Raw genomic sequence first — 15,037 nt, forward strand, 5'->3', positions numbered from 1 at the left:
GGGTCCTCCTCCTTTCCTGCGTGTGAAGGGGGCACCCTGTTGCAACAGTTCAATAAAGATCAGGCTTGCTAGCTGCTTTGCTTCTCAATATTCTCTGGTTGGCCTCTGTTATTTTCTCCGACCGATGGAGAACCTGCAAAGGACTCTATAAGGGCTCTTGTGTCCCCCATAAGGGAATAAGGGCAGAATTTCGTTTATTACGGTTGCCTGGGCAGTGACACAGCTGGGAATCCCCCCCCCCCAATCGTGCAGGGCTGCCCACACCCCTGCGCACGTGGAGGGGTCATGGGTGCCCACAACTCCGCCTCCTCCTAAGGCAGAAGTGGCTATGTCACCCACATCCCCTGCGGCGGCTCTGGGGGCTCCTGGCTTGGCAAACATCTCGGCCAACACACCCAGCTGACCTTTGCCACAAGCCAACGGGCACATTCCTGCCCAACCGAGAAGCAGTTCATAGAATCCTAGAGTTGGAGGGGACCCCAAGGGTCATCTAGTCCAACCCCCGGCAACGCAGGAACTGCAGCTGACCTGTTTGAAAACATCCAGTGAACTGTAGAATTGTCATACAGTAGAGTAATGTCTGATTAAATATTTCAACAATCCACTGCTTATATTTCAAAATTCAGGGTGGATAAAAATTAAATGTTTTTTTAAAAAAAATTAAAATGGATTTTTAAAATTTACATTGTTTTTGTTTTTTGTTCTTGGGTGGGGAAGATCGACAAGACTTATTTCAGGCAGTTATCGGCCTGCCATTCAGACACCTCTGTTTAGCACGATGGTTCCTGAGCTGGAGGAACAGGTTTTCACCTCTTTTCAGATGTTGTCAGGTGCCAATTTGGAATCAAGCCATTGTGGCATGAATTTGCCCAGCCCCCTTTGAAAGCCATCCGAGTCAATGGCCGTCGTTGTGGCAGGGAGTTCCACAGTTTAAAATTCTGCTGAATCCAGACCTGGAAGAGCTGCCAGCTTTCCTTCTTAACAAACAGCTATGAGTGGACAGCTCAGTCAGTAGAGCACAAGACTCTTAATCTCAGGGTCCTCGGTCGGAGCACTTGGGGCCCCTTCCAAGTCTGTAACTCTATTCTTCTATTCTATTCTATTCTTCCCTTCTTTCACAGCAGCCCAGTGCAGTAAACGGACAACAATTCTCCGGCTTTGGATCAAAGCTTCTGCAAAGGGACTCCTGGAGAGAACCCAGTTTTCTGTTAAAAGGGGAGTTTTCCCCATCCTTCTTTGAAAGCTTTGGGATGACGGTTGTGCCATTTCCTCAGCTGAGCTGTGGTCCTTGAGCAGACACTTGCGACTGTTTGCAGAGGGCTAAAAATAAGCGCTGCTATGAAGACAGAGGCATGTCCCAGCGTGGCAGTCTAAATATTGACTGGAGCCCACGTCAGAAGATGGAATTGGTACACTGCATTCTTCATTATTTGTACATGAACACAATTCAAAGTGTTGGCACTGACCTTTAAAGCCCTAAATGGCCTCGGTCCAGTAGACCTGAAGGAGCGTCTCCACCCCCATCGTTCTGCCCGGACGCTGAGGTCCAGCGCCAAGGGCCTTCTGCCAGTTCCCTCACTGCGAGAAGCCAAGCTACAGGGAACCAGGCAGAGGGCCTTCTTGGTGGTGGCACAGCCCTGTGGAACGCCCTCCCACCAGATGTCAAGAAGAACAACAACTATCTGACTTTTAGAAGACATCTGAAGGCAGCCCTGTTTAGGGAAGCTTTTAATGTTTAACAGACTATTGTATTTTAATACTTTGTTGGAAGCCGCCCAGAGTGGCTGGGGAAACCCAGCCAGGTGGGCGGGGTATAAATAATAATAATAATAATAATAATAATAATAATTATTATTATTATTATTATTATTATTAAAGCACAGCAAGTGACCTGCAGAAAGAGAGAGATGATAGATATAGATAGATGATAGATAGATAGATAGATAGATAGATAGATAGATAGATAGATAGATAGATGATAGATGATAGATAGATAGATAGATGATAGATATATGATAGATAGATATATGATAGATAGATAGATAGATAGATAGATAGATAGATAGATATAGATAGATAGATAGATAGATAGATAGATAGATAGATAGATAGATAGATAGATAGATAGATAGATGATATAGATAGATAGATGGATAGATAGATAGATGATAGATAGATAGATAGATAGATAGATAGATAGATAGATATAGATAGATAGATATAGATAGATGATAGATAGATGATAGATAGATGATAGATATAGATAGATAGATGATAGATAGATAGATAGAGATAGATAGAGATAGATAGATGATAGATAGATAGATAGATAGATAGATAGATAGATAGATAGATAGATGATAGATAGATGATAGATAGATGATAGAAAGAATTGTAGAGTTGGAAGGGCTCTCCTGGGGTCATCCAGCCCAACCCGCTGCAATGCAGGGATCTCAGCCAAAGTATCCAGGACAGATGGCCGCACAACCTCTGCTTAGAAACCTCCAAGGACAGACATAGACATATAGATACACACACTCCAACATTTCTCCGATGGAAATAAGGATGTCCTAAGGAAAAGTGAGACATTCTGGGATCAAATCAGAAACTGGGATGGCTTCTGAAAATCTGGGACTGTCTCCAGAAAATAGGGAGCCTTGGAGGGTCTGCGCACACACACAAAACTATGAAAACAAAGGTAAAAAGGGGCGGAGTTTAATGAAATAACAATAATAAAAACAGGGAACATATCAGGGAAATGTTCCCTGATACCAAGATGAGGGAATCTATGGAATGCAGATAGAGAGAATTGATAATAATAATGATCTGTTGTGACCTTGACAATAGATGAGCCTTCTTGTGTTTTGGCTCATTTTCCTCTTTTTTTCTTTTTTTTCTTCCCCCTTTTTTCTTTTTTTTTTTTCTTTTCCCTCCTCCTCCTCCTCCTTTCCTTTTTCCTTCCCATAATGGCTTATGTTCTATGCCATGTACTTTGATATTTTTTGTAGTTTTTTTAGCTTTTTTCAATATTTTTAAGGAATTTCCTTTTGTAATTTTGGTTGTCTACATTTGTCTGTATTTGTTTAAAGCAAAATAAAAGTATTTTTTAAAAATCCAATAATAAAAACATCTCTGGAAAAATAGGAATCTGCCTTATCAAAGCTCGCTGCTCTCTCATCTCGAATCAGCCTCTTTGGGAGTCAGGTCGCTAATCCCTGAAATTAGGGAGCTGCAGGATGGATGCATTTTGTTCAAGGAAGGTGATGGGAGGTTGGAGAGATTGAAGGGCGTAAGACAGATATGTTGGGCAACATGAAGTGATAGAACAATGAGGCTCCCCTTCCTTAAAATGGGAGGATTACCGTTGGCAAGCAAACTCTCCAAGCCGTGCCAGGTTTTGGAATAGCCCCACTGAAAAGGGGGGGGAGGAGCAATAAAGGTGTGTTTCAGCGGGTGTGTGCCTTGGGGTGTTTTAAAAAATATCATTTGCAGAACAAATGACTCACCAGGCAGATGAAAAGGTCTCTGTTGGAGGAGAAAGTGAAAATAAGAACAAAAGGACCATTGTTTGCATGGCTGTAATTCAGGAGCGCATAGCTGAGCTATGGAACTCCCTGCCACTGCAGATGGCAACGGCCACTGACCTTGAGAGAAGTTTGGGCAAATTAATGGAGGAGAAGGTGAAAGATTGTTAGAAAAAAGCCCTGCAGATAACAATGTTCAGAAGTGGGGCTTCTCGGCTACAGTGACACAAAACTGTTTGTTTCCAGAACCTCAGAACCTGTTGCAGACCCTCCAGGTGTCCCTATTTTGCAGGGACAGTCCTGAAGACATTCCGGTATCTGATTTGATCCTGGAATATCCCGCTTTCCTTTAGGACGTCCCTATTTTCATCAGTCCTGCCAACCTAGCAGTTCGAAAGCACGTCCAAGTGCAAGTAGATAAATAGGTACCACTCTGGCGGGAAGGTAAACGGCGTTTCCATGCGCTGCTCTGGTTTGCCAGAAGCGGCTTAGTCCTGCTGGCCACATGACCGGGAAGCTGCATGCCAGCTCCCTCGGCCAATAAAGCGAGATGAGCGCGGCAACCCCAGAGTCGGCCACGACTGGACCTAATGGTCAGGGGTCCCTTTACATTTACTTTCATCACAGAAATGTGGGAGGGAGTTTTGTGACCCTCAAGCCAAGGAGATAAGTTTACCTTTACCTGTATAGGGATGTTTTCTAATGTTTCATGTTTTTATATATGTTGGAAGCCACCTAGAGTGGCTGGGGCAACCCTGTCAGATGGGTGGGGAGTAATAATAATAATAATAATAGCCCTATTTCCATTGAAGAAATTCACTGCGGAACAAGTTTTTTTTCATTTTCTGTTGCATGAGTTTTTTCAACTGTTCCTATATGTTCTTTCAATGCTGATTTCAAATCTGAAGTTGATTTTCGTGTACACGCTCTAGTTATCTTTCAATTTACGACTATAAGAACAGTTGAAAAATCTCATGCAACAGAAAATGGAAAAAAAAATTGTTCCCCAGTATACTGTGTATCCCAAGGGAATACATTTTTTTTTGCATACCTCCAAGTCACTTACATTTATACTCATACTGTACTACTTTGGCTATGTGTTTAATAAAATATTGAATTCTTGCATTGTGAAAACAAAGATTATGGTGAAAAGTGAAAAACATGAATTGCAAAAATAAAACTAGAGCTTACAGAACAAAACCAACTTCAGATATGAAATCGGCACGTCGAAATTAGGTTAGAACAACTGCAGGTGTCAATGCAACAAAAATTTTGATCCCCAATGAGAATAATTATAAAATAAGACACCCCTATTTTATTCAGAGAATGTTGGAGGGTATGGGCTTATGGGGCAGACAAATGCAATCTCTGACGTATTGAATGTATGAGGCCCCCTTTATGGGAGGTCAAGTGTCTCCATCCAGACCTTGTAAGCTGCTGGGAGATCCGGCAAGACAGCATTGCTGGACGCGACGCACCCTCTGCCAGACCAAACAGGCCACTTTGTGGTCACTTGATGGATTTATCTTCTCCCCGAGCCTTCTGCAGCTTCTCCCATAGACCGGGTACAACCTCTCAGTCTTCCGCGTAGGCCAACATTGCAATCATATAGGGACGAGGGGCAGCTCTGCACCCCAAAGGTTGATAGATACCAGCTCCAGCTGAGGTCTGCAGGTCCCTGAAGTTTGCACCGCCTGGGACTCACCATTTCATTCATTTTAAACCTTTATTGTATTAGCATACAGCCATAGCAGGATAAGACAAAAATGCTAGAGACAAGACAAAATGCTAGGGACTCACCAAATTTGCCACATGTTCTGAAAGGCCGTCCCTTTTCCCCAGGTGGGAATGCCTCTACTAAACAGAGACGTCCGTGCATCTGTCATAGGGAATGCCATTCCTCAATCTCTTGGAGGGGATACCTCTTCTAAATGGGTCTTGGTGGACCACCAGCTTAACATGAGTCAACAGTGTGATGCAGCAGCAAAAAGGTTTAGGCAGCATCAACAGCAGTATAGTGTCCTGGTCAAGGGAAGTAAAAGTACTGCACTCTTCTGCCTTGGTCAGACCACAACTGGAGTACTGCGTCCAATTCTGGGCACCGCAATTTAAGAAGGATGTTGACAAGCAGGAAGGTGTGCAGAGGAGGGAGACCAAGATGATCAAGGGTCTGGAAACGAGACCTGATGAGGAATGGTTGAAGGAGCTGGAAAAGAGGAGACTGAGAGGAGATTTGAGAGCCATCTTCAAATATCTCAAGGGCTGTCACATGGAAGATGGAGGAAGCTTGTTTTCTCCTGCTCCAGAGGGTAGGACTCGAACCCATGGCTTCAAGTTACAAGGAAAGAGATTCTGATTAAACATCAGGAAAAACGTTCTGACAGTAAGAGCCATTTGACAGTCTCCCTCAGGAGGTTGTGGCCTCTCCTTCCTTGGGGGTTTTTAAGCAGAGATTGGATGATTCCTGCATTGCAGGGGGTTGGACTAGATGACCCTCAGGGTCCCTTCCAACTCTATAATTCCGTGATTCTTAGCCTAACCTACCTCACAGGGTTGTTGTGAGGATGAAATTTAAAGGCATCCCTCCATTGCCAACATATCAGGAAGAAGGGTCCAGAAAACCCAACGTGGATGAATAGGTTTTATTTATTAACTTTAACCACTTGAGGATCTGCAAAAACAATGAACTAGCCAGATTCAACCAATGTAACCAAATCAACTTAAATGTGGGCAGGTGTTCATTAATACATGGGGGTAATTTCTGCCCCGATCACCTGGGCAAGGTAACAGCTGCACTCTGTGTGCCCACAGCAAGGTCTCCTGAGATCCTCCATCCGTGGCTCCATTAGCCAACGTTCACCCTGATGTGTCCGTCAGGCCAAAGGCCAAACACTGCCTCAGGTGAGCATTCCATTGTCTCTGAAATAATCTGGAAATCTGAAATCTCTGAAATCTGCCAGGTAAAGGTAAAGGGACCCCTGACCATTAGGTCCAGTTGTGACCGACTCTGGGGTTGCGGCGCTCATCTCGCTTTATTGGCCGAGGGAGCCGGCGTTCAGCTTCCAGGTCATGTGGCCAGCAGGACTAAGCCACTTCTGGCGAACCAGAGCAGCACATGGAAACACCGTTTACCTCCCTGCCAGAGCGGTACCTATTTATCTACTTGCACTTTGACGTGCTTTTGAACTGCTAGGCTGGCAGGAGCAGGGACCGAGCAGCGGGTGCTCACCCCGCCATGGGGATTCGAACTGCCAACCTTCTGATCGGCAAGTCCTAGGCTCAGCGGTTTATCCCACAGTGCCACCCACGTCCCTGCCAGGACCACATGCCAATTAGCCAAACTGAAGGAACAACACTCCAACAAACATCACGCAGACCCTCCCAGTGTCCCTATTTTCCAGGGACAGTCCTGGATTTACAGAAGCCGTCCCGGTTTCTGATTTGATCCAGGAATGTCTCGCTTTTGCTTAGGAAATCCCTATTTTTTCATCGGAGGGTATGCAGTATGGAGTAGGCGAAAAAAGAAGACCCCGGTCAATTAGAGTCTACCAGAAAAGATCCTACTCAGCCCCAAGAAAAAAGACATCTAGGGATGGGGCCAAATTATGAAGAGGGGAGAGGGTGGGGCAGAGCAGGCTTAAGCAGCCTGTCAGCGCCTCTCCCTTTGGGGCGAAATCACCCGTCACACTTGGTCTGGAAATGTGGACGCTTGCCATGTGCGGAGAAGTTTCTCCCCGGGGTTAGGAAGTTTGCTTAAGCAACCTGGTATCACTGCACCAAACAGCCCCCGGCTTGGGGAAACTGTTTTGCTCTGTTGTTATTTCTCGGGCAGCTTTTCGACAGCAAACACCTTGACGGATCTCTCCATGGGGGTTGCCCAACCGGCTGCAAACGGGCCTGGAGCCAACCTGCCCCTGCCTGGGGCCTCGGGCTCTATCCTGGCTCACGGCATTCTCTCTGCTAAGCCCTGAGGCCTCCGGAGAGGACTGGATCATAGATCACAGAAGCACAGAGTTGGCAGGGACTCCAAAGATCATCTAGCACAACCCCAGGCAATGCAGAAATCTTTTGCCCATGGTGGGACTCAAACCCACAACCCTGAGATTAAAAGTCTCTTTTTTAAAAAAGTCATGATTTCATCTCTTTGTGATTTTTTTCAGATATTCCAAAAAGGGCTTCAATTCATCCATGAATGGCTTGGTTCGTTTTTTTATTTTTGCTGCCAGCTCCATAAGCTTTAAAATCCATTCTTCTTTTGTTGGTGTTTTCTCTTCATCCCAGTTCTGCACATACAAGATTCTGGCGGCTGTTGTTGCATTCATAAATAAGCTAATCATCTTTTTTTTGGGGGGATATGACCCTATTATTCCTAAAATAAAGGCCTCAGTTTGTGTCGTGACTGATTAAGACCCAGTGCCCCTATTTTTGAAGGATGGTCCTGGATTTACAGAATCTGTCCTGGTTTCTGAGTTGATTCTGGAATGTCTCGCTTTTCCTTAAAGGTAAAAGGTAAAGGTACCCCTGCCCGTACGGGCCAGTCTTGCCAGACTCTAGGGTTGTGCGCTCATCTCACTCTATAGGCCGGGGGCCAGCGCTGTCCGCAGAAACTTCCGGGTCGCGTGGCCAGCGTGACGAAGCTGCATCTGGCGAGTCAGAGCCGCACACGGAAACCCCGTTTACCTTCCCCCTGGTAAGCGGTCCCTGTTTATCTACTTGCACTTTGATGTGCTTTCAAACTGCTAGGTTGGCAGGAGCTGGAACAGAGCAACGGGAGCTCACCCCGCCACGGGGATTCGAACCACCGACCATGCGATCGGCAAGTCCTAGGCGCTGAGGTTTTACCCACAGCGCCACCCGCGTCCCGCTTTTCCTTAGGATGTCCCTATTTTCATCAGAGTAGGGAGTTACGTATGTAGGGAGTCATTACTGTATTTTAATATTTTCTTGGAAGCCGCCCAGAGTGGCTGGGGAAGCCCAGCCAGATGGGTGGGGTATAAACAAATTATTATTATTATTATTATTATTATTATTATTATTATGCGAGCTCCAAGGAGATAAGTAAATTACAACCTTTAGAAGACGTCTTAAGGCAGCCCTGTATAGGGAGGTTTTTTTAAAAAAAATGTTTAATGTCATATTATGTTTTTATGCATGTTGGAAGTCACCCAGAGAGGCTGGGGGTAACCCAGTCAGATGGGTGAGGCGGTATATTATTATTGCTGTTGTTGTTGTTGTTGTTGTTGTTTATTTGTTTTATTTGTTTTATTTGTTTTATTTGTTTTATTTTTATTATTTTTATTAAATAGGACATCCCTATTTTCATCAGGGTTGGAGGGTATGCTGATTTAACCAGTTCATCTTTTGCTTAGAAGAGAATGCTTCTTATAAATAGAGATCTCCTTCCACCTCCTAAATTCAGCGGAGAATGGTGTTTTCTTAGATCAGGGATGGAGAAATAGACCTGCTGGCCTCTGGGAGTTGGAGCCTGGAGACATCTGCAGAGTTGCAGAGATTCTTCCCCGACCCTAATCTCCAAAGTGCCATTTCCTGCAAAGCACGCCCTGCCCTACGACTCCAGCACCCTGGCCTTCTCAAAAGAACCAGCCCATCCATCAACGGCATGGTGGAAACCTGTCATTAGCTGTCTTGAGGCATCTCTGCCTGTCTAGCCAGAAGCCCAGCAGACAAAGGGGAGGTCTGGGTTGGAGGTGGCTTTCCTCAGATACTGCACAAGGTTGCTCTCTGCCTCTGTTGCCTTTGGGATCTACCAAGGAGTTCAGCGGAGGTCCCAGAAACAGCCTGGTCCAGGATGAACCAGGAAAACCCCGTGAGAAGCCGTGGAACAATAATGATAGCAGCTTCCAACATGTATAAAAACACAATTAAACACCTAACATTAAAAACTTCCCTATACAGGGCTGCCTTCAGATGTCTTCTGAAAGTCATATAGTTCTTTTTCTCTTTGACATCTGCTGGGAGGGCGTTCCACAGGGAGGGCGCCACCACTGAAAAGGCCCTCTGCCTGGTTCCCTGTAACTTCACTTCTCACAGGGAGGGAACCGCCAGAAAGTCCTCGGAGCTGGACCTTAGTCTCTGGGCTGGATGATGGGGGCGGAGATGGTCCTTCGGGTATACAGGGCCGAGGCTGTTTAGGGCTTTAAAGCTCAGCACCAACACTTTGAATTGTGCTCGGAAACACACTGGGAGCAAATGTAGATACTTTAGAACATGTGTTATTATTGGTTTGTTGGTTTGTTTGTTTTTCTCATGCTTATTTCCATTATTACTACATACAAAAAAAGAGGGAATGATACTGAAAAGGGGGTACAACTTAAGAGGGGAGGGGAAAGGAAAGAAAATAAAATTTACACAATCTGTTATTAAGATAAAAATTATGACAAAAAAATTTTGATTACAATTTCATGTTACAATAAAAGTAAAAAATCTCATTATCTTTTATGCCCGACTTCCCATTTATTCCTTAATTGTTTTTACATAATTTTACTGCCATATCAAAATACTATTTTTTATGTTAATATTTTCACAATTTATAAATGTTTCTATTTATATAAGCAATTAATAAAAAAACTGCTGGGATCACTCAAAAGCTGCTACAGATTTTAACATGGTATAATTTTGTTTAAGATATGTTCTTAAGGCCTCCCATTTTGATACAAATTCAACAGAACCTGTGTTATGTGGTCCTGGCGGCCGCTCCCAGTCCCCAGTCTAGCTGCCGCGTTCTGGATTAGTTGTCGTTTCCGAGTCACCTTCCAAGGCAGCCCCACATAGAGCGCATGGCAGTAGTCCAAGCGGGAGATAACTAGAGCATGGACCACCCTAGCGAGAAATGTTGGAGGGTATGGATGAGGTCCCTTCCAGCTCTAGTAAGGCAAATTACCATGTTCCTGCTTGCTAGCTTTGCAAGAGCTGGTTGGCCGGTGGACCATGGGCTAAATGGGCCTGATCCTGCGAGGCTCTCCTTAGCTCTTAGTTTAACCTTTGAAAGACTGGCTGATTGGATTTCTACCCAGCCGTTCCTCCAATAAGCTCAAGGCTGCATTCCGGCTTTCTCATGCTGGCATTTCCGCCTTACCTTGTCAGGTAGGCCCACTCTCAGAGTGCCCATGCGGTCTCGTGCAATGCCTACGAAGAAGTAAACCCTGCTGAGGTCAATGGGGCTTATTCCCTGTTTTATGCGGCAACCCCACACTTTGCTGCTGTCTCCAGGAACAATCACCTGCCTGAAAAGACCTGGAGAGTGTCAGGAGTTCAGCCTACACTCAAGTAGGACCCTGGCAGAGACACATGCCCGACTGGCATGTTCCCTCCCTCCTGGTCAATCGTTCGGGAGCTTCATAAGCTTTCTTCAGCCCAAACATCACAGCGACCGATGCCAACAGACACCGGCACACTCAGGGATCCGCAGAGTTTGCGCATCATGCGTGACAGACCCCAGCAACTCAGCAGTTTGGCTAATCTACTTTATTTACATATAAACATGCACAGAGCACTGCAACATGGCTCCCTCTTTCTCTAGCATCAGACAGCAAAGAGAAAAAGAACAAAGGACAATAGTCCCACTTCATGGAACACAGCAACACAAACATCCTGTCTCCGTCACTTCCCACTCCGTGGAGTCAAAACATACACTGCCATGTGAAAGACAACAATCCCATGACTGCAATCATGGAGCAGGAATTCTAACAGAGAGACGTTGCCAGACAGTGTAGGCATTCTTAGCCAAATGAGCGTATGGTCTGACTCAGTGTAAAGGCAGCTGGAGTTGGAGGCAGCCTCTAATCTAGAGGAAATCACAGGGTCTGAATTAAAACAAATCATAGAGTTGGAAGGGACCCCGAGGGTCATCTAGCCCAACCCCCTGCAATGCAGGAATCTTTTGCCCAGTGTGGGGCATGAACCCACAACCCTGAGATTAAGAGTCTCCTCCTCTACCGGCTGAGCTCTCCATTTCAGTGCCATTTGAGTTGGATATGTGGTCAAACGTGTCTCAGGTCAATCCCTGGCTAAGTGATTTGAGGATCGGGACCTAAGGCAGCATCTGTTGGGGGGGCAGCTGAGTCAGGGTCTATTTAAAGGGTGGGTGGGGTGTGCTGCTTAATTGAATCCGAGTTTGTCCCCATTGCTTTCCATGCAATGGAGCAGAAGGAACCAAGGAGTCCGGCAAAGGTAGGTCTACCTGCATCAAACTGCCGTGTTCCAGTAAGGAAGGGAAATTGTTCAGCTCTTAAGACTTTCTGAATTCATCGTTTTTTGGCTTCCAGGGGGAAGGCTTGCAGCAGCAGGGTCGGGGGGGGAGTTTCTCCATTTATTTAGCATTTATTTTAATTAATACTTGTGTTTATTTCGTACTGCATTGATTTGGGGGGAAGACTTTTTTGACTTTCCTTTCAAAGACCTTCTTGGGAGAATGGTTGTATCATTCTGCAAGCCATTCACCTCTTTCTCCTGAGAACCAAGATGGCTCAGTCAGTGGAGCACGAGACTCTTCATCTCAGGGCTGTGGGTTTGAGCCCCATGTTGGCCAAAGGATGGCACTCCCTGACCCTCGGGGTCCCTTCTGACTTTATGCCTGTTTTTCTGTGGTTCCTGTAAGTTGCTTGAATTGTGCGTTTTGCATTGGCTTCCTCAACCTCAGCCCTCCAGATGCTTTTGGCCTACAACTCCCATGATCCCTAGCTAGCAGGACCAGTGGTCAGGGATGATGGGAATTGTAGTCTCAAAACATCTGGAGGGCCGAGGTTGAGGAAACCTACATTATTACGTCTTTGCAGCAAACCTGGGAGGTAATCTGTTACTGTTCTCACCTGTGCACCTGAGAAAAGCTCTGTGTGAGGATATAATGAGGAAGCGTATATCCCGGTCCCAACAACCCTGGGAGGTAGGCGAGGCAGAGAGAGAAAATGAGAGCGAGAGGCCATGATTGACCCAAGGTCACCCAGTGAGCTTTGTGGCATAGTGGATTTGAACCCAGCTCCCAGTCTGACACACGAACTGTGAACCTTTGTGTTTTGATCTAGTTTTTTGTAGATCTAAATTAATGGTTCTTATTAGCACCAAGTTAGAAACAAAAGCAGAATGTAAATGGGTAGAATTGATGGTAATTGCAGCCAGATGGGTTATAGCGAGTACTTGGAAAAATGCAGAGAAGAGCTAGGGGTGAACCAATGGAGGGAAAAACTGAAAAATATTATAATTTAACTGTGAAGATACACAAAGTGAAAGGGTTTAAGGTCAGTGAGGAGGAGGATTTGAGAAGATTTTGGTTTGAGAAGATACTGAATTATTTGGGTAGTTTTGAACAATTGGGGGCAATTAAAATGTTAAAAGTTAAATAAAACTTGTGGAGGGAGGAGTGTTAACGTATATAGAATTGTACATATGGTCTATTTGAATATGTTATTATTGATTATGTATACCCAATGTATCAGCCGCCTGGGAGGTTTCACTGCTGGGTTTTGGTTGTTGGTTAAAAATTAAAAAAAATAATAATTTTTTTTTGTTAGAGAGAGCACTACTGTACTTGGGTACAGCAACCAGGAGTTATACAGCAAGTTACTTCAAAGGGTTTTATTTTGGAGGGCTGAAGTCCTGTGGCCGATATCTGTGCATGTTTCTCTGGGGAAATTTTGATGGGTTGGCACCGAGGGCATTTCCAACACCATCTTTCTCCAATCCTGTTTCCCTGGAAGCAAAGTTTCCTGGACGCAAGGGCTCAGGGCTTAGAGGCTGTTCCTTCAACAGCACACCTGTGAGGTGCAAAAGAAGCCATTTCTTCTTCTTTTTTAATAGTTGTGTATTCACTGATGCAACAAGGACAGGTGCAGGAGCTGATGATGAATAAAATTTGTATACCACCCTATACCTGCAGGTCTCACGGCACTTCACAATATAAAAACACAAAATACGTAAGACAAAAACAATCCAATAATCCTCTCCAACACATTTTGAAAGGGCATCAGATTTCTTGCGCCCTGTTTAAAATCTCATGGGACAGTATGCGCTTCCCCTCCCTCCTACTAACTTGGCAGATTGGGCTCTTTTCCTATAGACTTCCGTGCCACGGACAGTCTGGTTTGTAAGAAGCCCTTGTCGTCTGCTGGCGTATCTGGTAAGTCACAGTCGGGGTGGGGTTGTGGATTGGGCCTTTTTAGGGTGTCGGGGTGCTTGCCGGTCTCCCCGAATCTGGTCCCTGGGGGTGGCGAGGAACCCGGCAGCAAGGAAGGGCTGCTTGCAGGCTTCCTGGCTTTACCTGGCTGTCCCCTGTTGGAGGCAGGTTGCTAGGCTAGAAGATGAAAAACTATTGAGATGCTCTTAATATTACTTCGCAGGGTTTGAGGCGGTTAGGAATTTGTCAAATTGGGACAGAATAAAAGAGAGCATCTTTTAGGAATTGTGAATTGGCAAAATGAATTAGAGAGGTGTGAAAAGGGAACTTTTTCACTCGTTCTCTTGCTGCACCAGGACATGGCAAGTTGTTTTTCACAGCCTTGACATCTTCAGTTTGTCAGCCCTAGATTTTCAAGCTTTTCCATTTTAATGTATTTTTCATCTTTGTTGGAAGCCAGATGGGCCGGGTACAAATAATAAATTATTATTATTATTATTATTATTATTATTATTATTATTATTATTATTATTCCAGGAGGGTGGGGCCACTTTAGCTTCTGGGGTGCTAGTAGACTGCCTGACATAAGCTGGAGAGGCCTTGAAATAGTCCTCTAAGCTTTCTTAGAGAATAGAACCTGCCTAGTCAGGGGCAGTCTACCTGCTGAATGTGAAGGGGGACACGAAGGACTTTTCTGTAGGCTTCCCAGAGGCATCCCAAAGGTGGCTTGATAGATCTGAAATATATCCCTTTAAGCTTGAATTTGTTTTTATTCTGGGCTGTCTTATTTGATGTTTTAATGTGTTGTAAACACTGTGGGTTAAACCACAGAGCCCAGGACTTGCCGATCAGAAGATCAGTGGTTCGTATCCCCGCGACGGGGTGAGCTCCCGTTGCTCGGTCCCTGCTCCTGCCAACCTAGCAGTTCGAAAGCACTTCAAAGTGCAAATAGATAAATAGGTACCACTCTGGCGGGAAGGTAAAAGGTGTTTCCGTGCACTGCTGATTTGCCAGAAGCGGCTTAGTCCTGCTGGCCACATGACCCAGAAGCTGCACGCCGGCTCCCTTGGCCAATAAAGCGAGATGTGCGCCGCAACCCCAGAGTTGTTCGCGACTGGACCTAATGGTCAGGGGTCCCTTTACCTTTAAACTGCTTTGAGATTTGTTCTTTAAAATGTAAAGTGGTATAGAAATGGAAATAAGAATAATACGCAGCACTGGTGAAACCTCAACAGCCAAATCTCCCAGTGTTTATTCCTTTCTCCTCTTGGGATCCGCTGCTGAGGTTCAGATTTATGTTTTATTCTCCCTATATATCCCATTCTACATGTCTGTGTTTGCTACGAAAGCCTGCGACTGGTGTACGTCTCTAAATCGCTTTCCT

At 45.2% G+C, this 15,037-nt stretch overlaps 1 protein-coding gene across 1 annotated transcript in view; it reads left to right on the forward strand.

Moving 5' to 3' along the window:
* LOC310835821 (uncharacterized protein) overlaps positions 1 to 15,037 on the forward strand; it is a 192,433-nt gene that overhangs the window by 172,710 nt on the left and 4,686 nt on the right. Inside the window, exon 2 of the mRNA XM_083720803.1 lies at positions 13,597 to 13,656. The gene's annotated coding sequence lies outside the window, so the exon portion shown is untranslated. The remainder of the gene's footprint in view (positions 1 to 13,596; positions 13,657 to 15,037) is intronic.

Source organism: Podarcis gaigeae, assembly GCF_964106915.1.
Source record: "Podarcis gaigeae genome assembly, chromosome: 18".
NCBI classification, from domain to species: Eukaryota; Metazoa; Chordata; class Lepidosauria; order Squamata; family Lacertidae; genus Podarcis; species Podarcis gaigeae.